Below are 13438 nucleotides of genomic sequence, written 5' to 3' on the forward strand. Positions count from 1 at the left end.
GCGTCCCCATTGCACTGATCGTACTACGAAACGCTCCCCAAACTTGGCAATCACCCATGCAGATGACTTTTCCGACTTTACACGACGCTCACGCTAGTGACAGCCTTATTTATAGTTCGACGTCGCGCCAAAGCGAATGAGCACATTTCGCCTACGGCTTAGGCCGCTCTTCTAGTGTGGCTGCTCTGTGTCTGCAGGCAGCGAGGGGCTGCAAGCTTCCTGTGTTCGCACCTATATCACCTGTGCTTCCTTGTCAGAGACAGACTATCGCAAAACATACAACTCACTCCATGAATTGATTGCTACGTCATCTGTTATCAGCAGTCACAACCAGCAATACCAGTAGCAGCCGACTGCACGCAAAGAATGGGAACGTGCAGAGGGATTTACGTGAAATCGGCGCAATTGTGGATGCTAATCGTTCGCTTGTATCTGCCTACACACCTCTGCCGGTTGGGAATTATTCCACTTGCATGGCAAGGTGCTCATGTAGGTGCGTTAAAAATTCTGGAGGCGCTGGGTATCGATCCCAGTACCTCTCGCACGCTAAGCGAGCGCTCTACCATCTGAGCTACGCCCACCCCCCCGATAACTAGTAGTGCTACATACAGTCATATCAACGTCACAGACCCTTGCACTCCCATTATTCCGCAGACAAACACTACTCTCTATGTATCAGTGAGGGTGTCTTTCAGGTTTCGTGCATTCTGTATCGAATCGTAGTTGGCCACAATGAAAGTGGCACGCATAACGTCGAAAATAGAGTTCAGACACCGCTCTGAGTAAGACGAACGTGTTGTCCACCTCTAGACTTCAATGACGTTAAGCCGTGATACCTAAGACAGATCTGCACTCGATGACACCACGATAACTGCCGGTCCCCACACTTACATCTTGCTCTCCTTATGACAGTATACATCGTATCAGTCTGTGACGCTGGTTTTGCAACTTCTTGCGTGCGTTTATGTTCGCCGCGACCAACACTTACCATGCACTGAACACAAAACATGGAGGAGCCGGGGCTTGAACCCGAGACCGTTCACACGCTAAGCGAACGATCTGCTAACTGAGCTACAGCTACACACACGACCAAGCCTGGCTATTCTCCATTCTTTGCGACTCTGATGTGCACGGGCACGATGGTTGGTTGGTTTGTAGCGGCGAAGGTACCAGAATACAAAGGCGCGGACACGTTCATATACACAAGAGTTCCAAGTAGTTTCGATGCTCTGGTATTACGAATGCTAATTCCGTCTGTTTTGAACGTCTTAAATTGAAAGGGCGGTCACAAATTGGTCCATTTCACTCCTTGTCCACAATCACACAGCACCTGAGGTAACAAGCACATCTCGAGCCCCATTGTGCTCTCCATTGTTCATGCCAACTCAGTGCCTCGCTCTTTGCTACTGTGTAAAACTCTTGTCGTCCAACTGCAAAACGCTGGGACACAACAAGTTTCCGCGTCCCCATTGCACTGATCGTACTACGAAACGCTCCCCAAACTTGGCAATCACCCATGCAGATGACTTTTCCGACTTTACACGACGCTCACGCAACGCTCACGCTAGTGACAGCCTTATTTATAGTTCGACGTCGCGCCAAAGCGAATGAGCACATTTCGCCTACGGCTTAGGCCGCTCTTCTAGTGTGGCTGCTCTGTGTCTGCAGGCAGCGAGGGGCTGCAAGCTTCCTGTGTTCGCACCTATATCACCTGTGCTTCCTTGTCAGAGACAGACTATCGCAAAACATACAACTCACTCCATGAATTGATTGCTACGGCATCTGTTATCAGCAGTCACAACCAGCAACACCAGTAGCAGCCGACTGCACGCAAAGAATGGGAACGTGCAGAGGGATTTACGTGAAATCGGCGCAATTGTGGATGCTAATCGTTCGCTTGTATCTGCCTACACACCTCTGCCGGTTGGGAATTATTCCACTTGCATGGCAAGGTGCTCATGTAGGTGCGTTAAAAATTCTGGAGGCGCTGGGTATCGATCCCAGTACCTCTCGCACGCTACGCGAGCGCTCTACCATCTGAGCTACGCCCACCCCCCCGATAACTAGTAGTGCTACATACAGTCATATCAACGTCACAGACCCTTGCACTCCCATTATTCCGCAGACAAACACTACTCTCTATGTATCAGTGAGGGTGTCTTTCAGGTTTCGTGCATTCTGTATCGAATCGTAGTTGGCCACAATGAAAGTGGCACGCATAACGTCGAAAATAGAGTTCAGACACCGCTCTGAGTAAGACGAACGTGTTGTCCACCTCTAGACTTCAATGACGTTAAGCCGTGATACCTAAGACAGATCTGCACTCGATGACACCACGATAACAGCCGGTCCCCACACTTACATCTTGCTCTCCTTATGACAGTATACATCGTATCAGTCTGTGACGCTGGTTTTGCAACTTCTTGCGTGCGTTTATGTTCGCCGCGACCAACACTTACCATGCACTGAACACAAAACATGGAGGAGCCGGGGCTTGAACCCGAGACCGTTCACACGCTAAGCGAACGATCTGCCAACTGAGCTACAGCTACACACACGACCAAGCCTGGCTATTCTCCATTCTTTGCGACTCTGATGTGCACGGGCACGATGGTTGGTTGGTTTGTAGCGGCGAAGGTACCAGAATACAAAGGCGCGGACACGTTCATATACACAAGAGTTCCAAGTAGTTTCGATGCTCTGGTATTACGAATGCTAATTCCGTCTGTTTTGAACGTCTTAAATTGAAAGGGCGGTCACAAATTGGTCCATTTCACTCCTTGTCCACAATCACACAGCACCTGAGGTAACAAGCACATCTCGAGCCATATTGTGCTCTCCATTGTTCATGCCAACTCAGTGCCTCACTCTTTGCTACTGTGTAAAACTCTTGTCGTCCAACTGCAAAACACTGGGACACAACAAGTTTCCGCGTCCCCATTGCACTGATCGTACTACGAAACGCTCCCCAAACTTGGCAATCACCCATGCAGATGACTTTTCCGACTTTACACGACGCTCACGCTAGTGACAGCCTTATTTATAGTTCGACGTCGCGCCAAAGCGAATGAGCACATTTCGCCTACGGCTTAGGCCGCTCTTCTAGTGTGGCTGCTCTGTGTCTGCAGGCAGCGAGGGGCTGCAAGCTTCCTGTGTTCGCACCTATATCACCTGTGCTTCCTTGTCAGAGACAGACTATCGCAAAACATACAACTCACTCCATGAATTGATTGCTACGGCATCTGTTATCAGCAGTCACAACCAGCAATACCAGTAGCAGCCGACTGCACGCAAAGAATGGGAACGTGCAGAGGGATTTACGTGAAATCGGCGCAATTGTGGATGCTAATCGTTCGCTTGTATCTGCCTACACACCTCTGCCGGTTGGGAATTATTCCACTTGCATGGCAAGGTGCTCATGTAGGTGCGTTAAAAATTCTGGAGGCGCTGGGTATCGATCCCAGTACCTCTCGCACGCTAAGCAAGCGCTCTACAATCTGAGCTACGCCCACCCCCCCGATAACTAGTAGTGCTACATACAGTCATATCAACGTCACAGACCCTTGCACTCCCATTATTCCGCAGACAAACACTACTCTCTATGTATCAGTGAGGGTGTCTTTCAGGTTTCGTGCATTCTGTATCGAATCGTAGTTGGCCACAATGAAAGTGGCACGCATAACGTCGAAAATAGAGTTCAGACACCGCTCTGAGTAAGACGAACGTGTTGTCCACCTCTAGACTTCAATGACGTTAAGCCGTGATACCTAAGACAGATCTGCACTCGATGACACCACGATAACAGCCGGTCCCCACACTTACATCTTGCTCTCCTTATGACAGTATACATCGTATCAGTCTGTGACGCTGGTTTTGCAACTTCTTGCGTGCGTTTATGTTCGCCGCGACCAACACTTACCATGCACTGAACACAAAACATGGAGGAGCCGGGGCTTGAACCCGAGACCGTTCACAAGCTAAGCGAACGATCTGCCAACTGAGCTACAGCTACACACACCACCAAGCCTGGCTATTCTCCATTCTTTGCGACTCTGATGTGCACGGACACGATGGTTGGTTGGTTTGTAGCGGCGAAGGTACCAGAATACAAAGGCGCGGACACGTTCATATACACAAGAGTTCCAAGTAGTTTCGATGCTCTGGTATTACGAATGCAAATTCCGTCTGTTTTGAACGTCTTAAATTGAAAGGGCGGTCACAAATTGGTCCATTTCACTCCTTGTCCACAATCACACAGCACCTGAGGTAACAAGCACATCTCGAGCCCCATTGTGCTCTCCATTGTTCATGCCAACTCAGTGCCTCGCTCTTTGCTACTGTGTAAAACTCTTGTCGTCCAACTGCAAAACACTGCGACACAACAAGTTTCCGCGTCCCCATTGCACTGATCGTACTACGAAACGCTCCCCAAACTTGGCAATCACCCATGCAGATGACTTTTCCGACTTTACACGACGCTCACGCTAGTGACAGCCTTATTTATAGTTCGACGTCGCGCCAAAGCGAATGAGCACATTTCGCCTACGGCTTAGGCCGCTCTTCTAGTGTGGCTGCTCTGTGTCTGCAGGCAGCGAGGGGCTGCAAGCTTCCTGTGTTCGCACCTATATCACCTGTGCTTCCTTGTCAGAGACAGACTATCGCAAAACATACAACTCACTCCATGAATTGATTGCTACGGCATCTGTTATCAGCAGTCACAACCAGCAACACCAGTAGCAGCCGACTGCACGCAAAGAATGGGAACGTGCAGAGGGATTTACGTGAAATCGGCGCAATTGTGGATGCTAATCGTTCGCTTGTATCTGCCTACACACCTCTGCCGGTTGGGAATTATTCCACTTGCATGGCAAGGTGCTCATGTAGGTGCGTTAAAAATTCTGGAGGCGCTGGGTATCGATCCCAGTACCTCTCGCACGCTAAGCGAGCGCTCTACCATCTGAGCTACGCCCACCCCCCCGATAACTAGTAGTGCTACATACAGTCATATCAACGTCACAGACCCTTGCACTCCCATTATTCCGCAGACAAACACTACTCTCTATGTATCAGTGAGGGTGTCTTTCAGGTTTCGTGCATTCTGTATCGAATCGTAGTTGGCCACAATGAAAGTGGCACGCATAACGTCGAAAATAGAGTTCAGACACCGCTCTGAGTAAGACGAACGTGTTGTCCACCTCTAGACTTCAATGACGTTAAGCCGTGATACCTAAGACAGATCTGCACTCGATGACACCACGATAACAGCCGGTCCCCACACTTACATCTTGCTCTCCTTATGACAGTATACATCGTATCAGTCTGTGACGCTGGTTTTGCAACTTCTTGCGTGCGTTTATGTTCGCCGCGACCAACACTTACCATGCACTGAACACAAAACATGGAGGAGCCGGGGCTTGAACCCGAGACCGTTCACACGCTAAGCGAACGATCTGCCAACTGAGCTACAGCTACACACACCACCAAGCCTGGCTATTCTCCATTCTTTGCGACTCTGATGTGCACGGACACGATGGTTGGTTGGTTTGTAGCGGCGAAGGTACCAGAATACAAAGGCGCGGACACGTTCATATACACAAGAGTTCCAAGTAGTTTCGATGCTCTGGTATTACGAATGCAAATTCCGTCTGTTTTGAACGTCTTAAATTGAAAGGGCGGTCACAAATTGGTCCATTTCACTCCTTGTCCACAATCACACAGCACCTGAGGTAACAAGCACATCTCGAGCCCCATTGTGCCCTCCATTGTTCATGCCAACTCAGTGCCTCGCTCTTTGCTACTGTGTAAAACTCTTGTCGTCCAACTGCAAAACACTGCGACACAACAAGTTTCCGCGTCCCCATTGCACTGATCGTACTACGAAACGCTCCCCAAACTTGGCAATCACCCATGCAGATGACTTTTCCGACTTTACACGACGCTCACGCTAGTGACAGCCTTATTTATAGTTCGACGTCGCGCCAAAGCGAATGAGCACATTTCGCCTACGGCTTAGGCCGCTCTTCTAGTGTGGCTGCTCTGTGTCTGCAGGCAGCGAGGGGCTGCAAGCTTCCTGTGTTCGCACCTATATCACCTGTGCTTCCTTGTCAGAGACAGACTATCGCAAAACATACAACTCACTCCATGAATTGATTGCTACGGCATCTGTTATCAGCAGTCACAACCAGCAATACCAGTAGCACCGACTGCACGCAAAGAATGGGAACGTGCAGAGGGATTTACGTGAAATCGGCGCAATTGTGGATGCTAATCGTTCGCTTGTATCTGCCTACACACCTCTGCCGGTTGGGAATTATTCCACTTGCATGGCAAGGTGCTCATGTAGGTGCGTTAAAAATTCTGGAGGCGCTGGGTATCGATCCCAGTACCTCTCGCACGCTAAGCGAGCGCTCTACCATCTGAGCTAAGCCCACCCCCCCGATAACTAGTAGTGCTACATACAGTCATATCAACGTCACAGACCCTTGCACTCCCATTATTCCGCAGACAAACACTACTCTCTATGTATCAGTGAGGGTGTCTTTCAGGTTTCGTGCATTCTGTATCGAATCGTAGTTGGCCACAATGAAAGTGGCACGCATAACGTCGAAAATAGAGTTCAGACACCGCTCTGAGTAAGACGAACGTGTTGTCCACCTCTAGACTTCAATGACGTTAAGCCGTGATACCTAAGACAGATCTGCACTCGATGACACCACGATAACAGCCGGTCCCCACACTTACATCTTGCTCTCCTTATGACAGTATACATCGTATCAGTCTGTGACGCTGGTTTTGCAACTTCTTGCGTGCGTTTATGTTCGCCGCGACCAACACTTACCATGCACTGAACACAAAACATGGAGGAGCCGGGGCTTGAACCCGAGACCGTTCACACGCTAAGCGAACGATCTGCCAACTGAGCTACAGCTACACACACGACCAAGCCTGGCTATTCTCCATTCTTTGCGACTCTGATGTGCACGGACACGATGGTTGGTTGGTTTGTAGCGGCGAAGGTACCAGAATACAAAGGCGCGGACACGTTCATATACACAAGAGTTCCAAGTAGTTTCGATGCTCTGGTATTACGAATGCAAATTCCGTCTGTTTTGAACGTCTTAAATTGAAAGGGCGGTCACAAATTGGTCCATTTCACTCCTTGTCCACAATCACGCAGCACCTGAGGTAACAAGCACATCTCGAGCCCCATTGTGCTCTCCATTGTTCATGCCAACTCAGTGCCTCGCTCTTTGCTACTGTGTAAAACTCTTGTCGTCCAACTGCAAAACACTGGGACACAACAAGTTTCCGCGTCCCCATTGCACTGATCGTACTACGAAACGCTCCCCAAACTTGGCAATCACCCATGCAGATGACTTTTCCGACTTTACACGACGCTCACGCTAGTGACAGCCTTATTTATAGTTCGACGTCGCGCCAAAGCGAATGAGCACATTTCGCCTACGGCTTAGGCCGCTCTTCTAGTGTGGCTGCTCTGTGTCTGCAGGCAGCGAGGGGCTGCAAGCTTCCTGTGTTCGCACCTATATCACCTGTGCTTCCTTGTCAGAGACAGACTATCGCAAAACATACAACTCACTCCATGAATTGATTGCTACGGCATCTGTTATCAGCAGTCACAACCAGCAATACCAGTAGCACCGACTGCACGCAAAGAATGGGAACGTGCAGAGGGATTTACGTGAAATCGGCGCAATTGTGGATGCTAATCGTTCGCTTGTATCTGCCTACACACCTCTGCCGGTTGGGAATTATTCCACTTGCATGGCAAGGTGCTCATGTAGGTGCGTTAAAAATTCTGAAGGCGCTGGGTATCGATCCCAGTACCTCTCGCACGCTAAGCGAGCGCTCTACCATCTGAGCTAAGCCCACCCCCCCGATAACTAGTAGTGCTACATACAGTCATATCAACGTCACAGACCCTTGCACTCCCATTATTCCGCAGACAAACACTACTCTCTATGTATCAGTGAGGGTGTCTTTCAGGTTTCGTGCATTCTGTATCGAATCGTAGTTGGCCACAATGAAAGTGGCACGCATAACGTCGAAAATAGAGTTCAGACACCGCTCTGAGTAAGACGAACGTGTTGTCCACCTCTAGACTTCAATGACGTTAAGCCGTGATACCTAAGACAGATCTGCACTCGATGACACCACGATAACAGCCGGTCCCCACACTTACATCTTGCTCTCCTTATGACAGTATACATCGTATCAGTCTGTGACGCTGGTTTTGCAACTTCTTGCGTGCGTTTATGTTCGCCGCGACCAACACTTACCATGCACTGAACACAAAACATGGAGGAGCCGGGGCTTGAACCCGAGACCGTTCACACGCTAAGCGAACGATCTGCCAACTGAGCTACAGCTACACACACCACCAAGCCTGGCTATTCTCCATTCTTTGCGACTCTGATGTGCACGGACACGATGGTTGGTTGGTTTGTAGCGGCGAAGGTACCAGAATACAAAGGCGCGGACACGTTCATATACACAAGAGTTCCAAGTAGTTTCGATGCTCTGGTATTACGAATGCAAATTCCGTCTGTTTTGAACGTCTTAAATTGAAAGGGCGGTCACAAATTGGTCCATTTCACTCCTTGTCCACAATCACACAGCACCTGAGGTAACAAGCACATCTCGAGCCCCATTGTGCTCTCCATTGTTCATGCCAACTCAGTGCCTCGCTCTTTGCTACTGTGTAAAACTCTTGTCGTCCAACTGCAAAACACTGGGACACAACAAGTTTCCGCGTCCCCATTGCACTGATCGTACTACGAAACGCTCCCCAAACTTGGCAATCACCCATGCAGATGACTTTTCCGACTTTACACGACGCTCACGCTAGTGACAGCCTTATTTATAGTTCGACGTCGCGCCAAAGCGAATGAGCACATTTCGCCTACGGCTTAGGCCGCTCTTCTAGTGTGGCTGCTCTGTGTCTGCAGGCAGCGAGGGGCTGCAAGCTTCCTGTGTTCGCACCTATATCACCTGTGCTTCCTTGTCAGAGACAGACTATCGCAAAACATACAACTCACTCCATGAATTGATTGCTACGGCATCTGTTATCAGCAGTCACAACCAGCAACACCAGTAGCAGCCGACTGCACGCAAAGAATGGGAACGTGCAGAGGGATTTACGTGAAATCGGCGCAATTGTGGATGCTAATCGTTCGCTTGTATCTGCCTACACACCTCTGCCGGTTGGGAATTATTCCACTTGCATGGCAAGGTGCTCATGTAGGTGCGTTAAAAATTCTGGAGGCGCTGGGTATCGATCCCAGTACCTCTCGCACGCTAAGCGAGCGCTCTACCATCTGAGCTACGCCCACCCCCCCGATAACTAGTAGTGCTACATACAGTCATATCAACGTCACAGACCCTTGCACTCCCATTATTCCGCAGACAAACACTACTCTCTATGTATCAGTGAGGGTGTCTTTCAGGTTTCGTGCATTCTGTATCGAATCGTAGTTGGCCACAATGAAAGTGGCACGCATAACGTCGAAAATAGAGTTCAGACACCGCTCTGAGTAAGACGAACGTGTTGTCCACCTCTAGACTTCAATGACGTTAAGCCGTGATACCTAAGACAGATCTGCACTCGATGACACCACGATAACAGCCGGTCCCCACACTTACATCTTGCTCTCCTTATGACAGTATACATCGTATCAGTCTGTGACGCTGGTTTTGCAACTTCTTGCGTGCGTTTATGTTCGCCGCGACCAACACTTACCATGCACTGAACACAAAACATGGAGGAGCCGGGGCTTGAACCCGAGACCGTTCACACGCTAAGCGAACGATCTGCCAACTGAGCTACAGCTACACACACCACCAAGCCTGGCTATTCTCCATTCTTTGCGACTCTGATGTGCACGGACACGATGGTTGGTTGGTTTGTAGCGGCGAAGGTACCAGAATACAAAGGCGCGGACACGTTCATATACACAAGAGTTCCAAGTAGTTTCGATGCTCTGGTATTACGAATGCAAATTCCGTCTGTTTTGAACGTCTTAAATTGAAAGGGCGGTCACAAATTGGTCCATTTCACTCCTTGTCCACAATCACACAGCACCTGAGGTAACAAGCACATCTCGAGCCCCATTGTGCCCTCCATTGTTCATGCCAACTCAGTGCCTCGCTCTTTGCTACTGTGTAAAACTCTTGTCGTCCAACTGCAAAACACTGCGACACAACAAGTTTCCGCGTCCCCATTGCACTGATCGTACTACGAAACGCTCCCCAAACTTGGCAATCACCCATGCAGATGACTTTTCCGACTTTACACGACGCTCACGCTAGTGACAGCCTTATTTATAGTTCGACGTCGCGCCAAAGCGAATGAGCACATTTCGCCTACGGCTTAGGCCGCTCTTCTAGTGTGGCTGCTCTGTGTCTGCAGGCAGCGAGGGGCTGCAAGCTTCCTGTGTTCGCACCTATATCACCTGTGCTTCCTTGTCAGAGACAGACTATCGCAAAACATACAACTCACTCCATGAATTGATTGCTACGGCATCTGTTATCAGCAGTCACAACCAGCAATACCAGTAGCACCGACTGCACGCAAAGAATGGGAACGTGCAGAGGGATTTACGTGAAATCGGCGCAATTGTGGATGCTAATCGTTCGCTTGTATCTGCCTACACACCTCTGCCGGTTGGGAATTATTCCACTTGCATGGCAAGGTGCTCATGTAGGTGCGTTAAAAATTCTGGAGGCGCTGGGTATCGATCCCAGTACCTCTCGCACGCTAAGCGAGCGCTCTACCATCTGAGCTAAGCCCACCCCCCCGATAACTAGTAGTGCTACATACAGTCATATCAACGTCACAGACCCTTGCACTCCCATTATTCCGCAGACAAACACTACTCTCTATGTATCAGTGAGGGTGTCTTTCAGGTTTCGTGCATTCTGTATCGAATCGTAGTTGGCCACAATGAAAGTGGCACGCATAACGTCGAAAATAGAGTTCAGACACCGCTCTGAGTAAGACGAACGTGTTGTCCACCTCTAGACTTCAATGACGTTAAGCCGTGATACCTAAGACAGATCTGCACTCGATGACACCACGATAACAGCCGGTCCCCACACTTACATCTTGCTCTCCTTATGACAGTATACATCGTATCAGTCTGTGACGCTGGTTTTGCAACTTCTTGCGTGCGTTTATGTTCGCCGCGACCAACACTTACCATGCACTGAACACAAAACATGGAGGAGCCGGGGCTTGAACCCGAGACCGTTCACACGCTAAGCGAACGATCTGCCAACTGAGCTACAGCTACACACACGACCAAGCCTGGCTATTCTCCATTCTTTGCGACTCTGATGTGCACGGACACGATGGTTGGTTGGTTTGTAGCGGCGAAGGTACCAGAATACAAAGGCGCGGACACGTTCATATACACAAGAGTTCCAAGTAGTTTCGATGCTCTGGTATTACGAATGCAAATTCCGTCTGTTTTGAACGTCTTAAATTGAAAGGGCGGTCACAAATTGGTCCATTTCACTCCTTGTCCACAATCACGCAGCACCTGAGGTAACAAGCACATCTCGAGCCCCATTGTGCTCTCCATTGTTCATGCCAACTCAGTGCCTCGCTCTTTGCTACTGTGTAAAACTCTTGTCGTCCAACTGCAAAACACTGGGACACAACAAGTTTCCGCGTCCCCATTGCACTGATCGTACTACGAAACGCTCCCCAAACTTGGCAATCACCCATGCAGATGACTTTTCCGACTTTACACGACGCTCACGCTAGTGACAGCCTTATTTATAGTTCGACGTCGCGCCAAAGCGAATGAGCACATTTCGCCTACGGCTTAGGCCGCTCTTCTAGTGTGGCTGCTCTGTGTCTGCAGGCAGCGAGGGGCTGCAAGCTTCCTGTGTTCGCACCTATATCACCTGTGCTTCCTTGTCAGAGACAGACTATCGCAAAACATACAACTCACTCCATGAATTGATTGCTACGGCATCTGTTATCAGCAGTCACAACCAGCAATACCAGTAGCACCGACTGCACGCAAAGAATGGGAACGTGCAGAGGGATTTACGTGAAATCGGCGCAATTGTGGATGCTAATCGTTCGCTTGTATCTGCCTACACACCTCTGCCGGTTGGGAATTATTCCACTTGCATGGCAAGGTGCTCATGTAGGTGCGTTAAAAATTCTGAAGGCGCTGGGTATCGATCCCAGTACCTCTCGCACGCTAAGCGAGCGCTCTACCATCTGAGCTAAGCCCACCCCCCCGATAACTAGTAGTGCTACATACAGTCATATCAACGTCACAGACCCTTGCACTCCCATTATTCCGCAGACAAACACTACTCTCTATGTATCAGTGAGGGTGTCTTTCAGGTTTCGTGCATTCTGTATCGAATCGTAGTTGGCCACAATGAAAGTGGCACGCATAACGTCGAAAATAGAGTTCAGACACCGCTCTGAGTAAGACGAACGTGTTGTCCACCTCTAGACTTCAATGACGTTAAGCCGTGATACCTAAGACAGATCTGCACTCGATGACACCACGATAACAGCCGGTCCCCACACTTACATCTTGCTCTCCTTATGACAGTATACATCGTATCAGTCTGTGACGCTGGTTTTGCAACTTCTTGCGTGCGTTTATGTTCGCCGCGACCAACACTTACCATGCACTGAACACAAAACATGGAGGAGCCGGGGCTTGAACCCGAGACCGTTCACACGCTAAGCGAACGATCTGCCAACTGAGCTACAGCTACACACACCACCAAGCCTGGCTATTCTCCATTCTTTGCGACTCTGATGTGCACGGACACGATGGTTGGTTGGTTTGTAGCGGCGAAGGTACCAGAATACAAAGGCGCGGACACGTTCATATACACAAGAGTTCCAAGTAGTTTCGATGCTCTGGTATTACGAATGCAAATTCCGTCTGTTTTGAACGTCTTAAATTGAAAGGGCGGTCACAAATTGGTCCATTTCACTCCTTGTCCACAATCACACAGCACCTGAGGTAACAAGCACATCTCGAGCCCCATTGTGCTCTCCATTGTTCATGCCAACTCAGTGCCTCGCTCTTTGCTACTGTGTAAAACTCTTGTCGTCCAACTGCAAAACACTGGGACACAACAAGTTTCCGCGTCCCCATTGCACTGATCGTACTACGAAACGCTCCCCAAACTTGGCAATCACCCATGCAGATGACTTTTCCGACTTTACACGACGCTCACGCTAGTGACAGCCTTATTTATAGTTCGACGTCGCGCCAAAGCGAATGAGCACATTTCGCCTACGGCTTAGGCCGCTCTTCTAGTGTGGCTGCTCTGTGTCTGCAGGCAGCGAGGGGCTGCAAGCTTCCTGTGTTCGCACCTATATCACCTGTGCTTCCTTGTCAGAGACAGACTATCGCAAAACATACAACTCACTCCA

The 13438-nt window shown here is 49.6% G+C and overlaps 3 non-coding genes across 3 annotated transcripts; all 3 read right to left on the reverse strand.

Moving 5' to 3' along the window:
• Positions 1–508: 508 nt before the first annotated feature.
• Trnaa-agc (transfer RNA alanine (anticodon AGC)) lies at positions 509–582 on the reverse strand. Its single transcript has one exon. It is a non-coding gene; the product is annotated as a tRNA-Ala (tRNA).
• A 4317-nt stretch (positions 583–4899) lies between these two features.
• Trnaa-agc (transfer RNA alanine (anticodon AGC)) lies at positions 4900–4973 on the reverse strand. Its single transcript has one exon. It is a non-coding gene; the product is annotated as a tRNA-Ala (tRNA).
• Positions 4974–9277: 4304 nt separating this feature from the next.
• Trnaa-agc (transfer RNA alanine (anticodon AGC)) lies at positions 9278–9351 on the reverse strand. Its single transcript has one exon. It is a non-coding gene; the product is annotated as a tRNA-Ala (tRNA).
• Positions 9352–13438: the final 4087 nt, after the last annotated feature.

The sequence above is a fragment of the Schistocerca gregaria genome, unplaced genomic scaffold (genome assembly GCF_023897955.1).
Source record: "Schistocerca gregaria isolate iqSchGreg1 unplaced genomic scaffold, iqSchGreg1.2 ptg000180l, whole genome shotgun sequence".
Taxonomy (NCBI): Eukaryota; Metazoa; Arthropoda; class Insecta; order Orthoptera; family Acrididae; genus Schistocerca; species Schistocerca gregaria.